At 44.0% G+C, this 3069-nt stretch overlaps 1 pseudogene; it reads right to left on the bottom strand.

The window, feature by feature from the left end:
- Positions 1–360: 360 nt before the first annotated feature.
- On the bottom strand, positions 361–3069 carry LOC125508830 (annotated as a pseudogene).

The raw sequence follows: 3069 nt of genomic DNA, 5'->3' as shown, positions 1-3069 counted from the left end.
ATACGGGGATACGTTTATATATAGATGTTACATATATTAATTATTGCAAATATGAAGGAAAAATTTAAGGAGCTTCTAGGTCAAAAGCATGCCTCAATACGATTACCCCTTTCTTTTCTTGCACTTAGTCCACTTCCATTAATTGGCAGTGAGATTTGTCTAAGTTTGTTGTTTCAATCAATGCGTCGACTCTCTCTTGCTCACCTTTCAATTGAGGATGCTCAAAATATCGAGGGATACTTACGGGATATGTATCGGGCAGTATCGGAGCAGTATCCGAGTATCGGGGCAGTATCCGGCTGGATACGCACACTTTCTGAAGTATCCGCGCAACATAGCTGTCAGACTAGTGTTTTTTTTCTATGCACCATAATATCAATTATTTTGGAGATTGACTGTTTTTGACGATTCTACTGGAGTTACTCCAAGCTCATAGCGACCAGTGAGTCGTTGTGGACGCATCACGGCATCAGGTGGCGTGTATCCTTTCTCCGTGTTAACAAACTGAAGTGCCCAAAGACCAAAGTTCCTACAAGATGATAAGCCAACACAAGCTCCAGACCATGGTCCCAAACATGCATTTACCGGCAACAGCAATTGATATTGTACTTGTACACGCAACCTAGAAAAACGTATGGAATCACCCCAGAATTCAAACATTTATGCTGAAGCAATCCGGTTCAAACCTCACTTTTGTTTTTTGCGGGGTCGGTTTAAATCTCACTTGGGGCTTAAAACCGAGGAACTTGACACCAACAACACTTGTGTGGATCACGCTCTTCACCACATTTTTAAACGAGGCTCACTTTCTCGTTATTCCTGAAAGAGGAGATATAATCCAACGTTGAATTATTACCTTGATATATTAACACAGCTTTTCCAACCTATTTATACAGAAATTACAGCGGCAACAACAGAAATTTTCACATGGTGAGCACAATCTAGGGGAGACACGCACGCGCACTGAGACTATTCTAACAATTCCTTTGGCAGGTTTGGAAGGCAAGAAACACCCAGCGATATCACGGTAAAGAAACACGTATAGGCTAAACTGAAAGCCGAATGGATTGGAGGTACACCACGGGACAATTATTTCAGATAACCTCAAACTTGTCAACAGCCTGAATGACAAACAGGAAAGCAACAAGAACATGGGCCGGAGGATCAGAACAGCGATATTAGAAACAAAGAAAATGGCAGACACAGATGATGTTCACTAATTTGGCCGAGGTAACAAATGAGGCGGGCAGTTGCGGCGTGCCACTTGCATCTCTAAACTCGATGTAGTGATCCTAATCATCGCCCTGTTTGCCCACTCTTACATATGTTGTCTAATCTAGCACAAGATCACGCATTAAACTGCTTCAGGGCATAAAAAAACTTTCCTATTTATAATTTATATTCCGATAATACTCTCTCCATTCGGAAAGAAGTGGCATGGTTTTGAACTAAAACCACGCCACTTATTTCCAAACCGAGGTAGTAGCATTTTGCTGTATTTATTTTTATTTTCACTCTCACAGAAGAGGTCAACATACAATGGCATGCTCATGTAGACCATCTGGGTATCAGATGTTCAATAAGGATTGTAAGGAAATTTTGCGAGAAGATTAAGACCAAGTGTTATGCAGTTGCAGAGAAGTGTTTTAGATAAGATCAACAACCTGATAAATAAAAATTCTGGGTTGATTTATGAGAACTTTCACATCAATCATATAATTTCAGAACTAAACTAACTATTCTTAGATCCATCTAACATTGAACTGATCATCCCTACGGCGAGTGGGTAGGAGAAATTTGACAAATACTCCCTCTGTCCGAAAAAGCTTGTCCCAAACTTGTTCCACAAATGGATGTATTTAGTACAAACTTGGTGCTAGATACATCCATTTGAGGGACAAGCTTTTTCGAACGGATGGGGTACTACTCACAAGCAGTTCATATGATTTAGCAAATCTACGAACGTAGCTGCTCATGCTTTACGAAGCTTTCTTCTGTTCTCCAGTGCGTCCACTATGATAGATGGGCAAGTCACTTTGAGATCTTTGAAGCCTTGGCTGCCACCACGGCGTCCATAGCCTTGTCATCTGATATTTTGATAAATTCAAGGCAAGCATCCTTAAGCTTATCACAGTTATATTGGTCAGCTAAAGCCAATGTGGTTGCCACGTTGTCCACATTCAGATCCTCGCAAAGGATGCTTTGGCAAATCATCTTGAGCCTCTCCATGGCATATATGTCCGCAGCGACCAGTAAAAGCTGGATCATCTCAGTGTTCTCTTCTCCCTCAAAGTCCTCACGGCCAGGCAAAGAATGGTGTAGATGAAATGGAGCAGGGCCCTGAAAACGGCAGGCTGCATGTCCTTGATGGTAATGCACTGCCCCGGCCTCGCCTCCCTCATTGGCCCGTAGAGCTCCGCCTTAAGAACAGGCGACCGCATAGCAATAACGAGCCTATGAGCTTCAATGATCTCTCCTCCAACAATAAAACTGACATCCAATCCCTGCTTTTCTTCCAGCAACTTGCCAACATGTTGAGCCATGTCAGATGGTGGCCTGTCGATTTTGGGCAGCGATTTGGTTTCGCTGGTTTTGGTAACACGTGGCTTCTCGAAAACAGTGACAATGCATTCAATCTTCAAGCGATCATCCCTAAGGTATGCGGATCCCTCGATCTCGCTTCGCCTTTTGAACTGAGCAGTCTGCGGAGCATACCGAGTGGAATCTTCGGAATTGAAAATCCTAGGGCCTGTTTTGCTCACTGAATACCGTAATCCGGTGCACTGGTCGACCAGCCTCAGGTCGCAAGACGCCCGGACTTTAGTGGTCTTGCTCATAAGCTCGAGATAAACTGTGATGTAGTCTTGATTTTCTTTCTTAAACCTGTCAGGGTAGAAGCGGATGCCCCAGCTGTGGCCGCCGACAGCGGAAGTCCCCGACCGTATGTAGCTGATGCCGCCGTCGTGGCTCATACCTCTATGCTTGCTGTAACCCGGCCAAGATGTCAAACACATGTGTGCCTTCAGGCGCCACCGGTGTGCACGTAGACAACGTCATACTTGCCCTCAT

This window comes from Triticum urartu, chromosome 5, assembly GCF_003073215.2.
Source record: "Triticum urartu cultivar G1812 chromosome 5, Tu2.1, whole genome shotgun sequence".
Taxonomy (NCBI): domain Eukaryota; kingdom Viridiplantae; phylum Streptophyta; class Magnoliopsida; order Poales; family Poaceae; genus Triticum; species Triticum urartu.
This window is presented reverse-complemented; position numbering and strand designations above follow the sequence as displayed.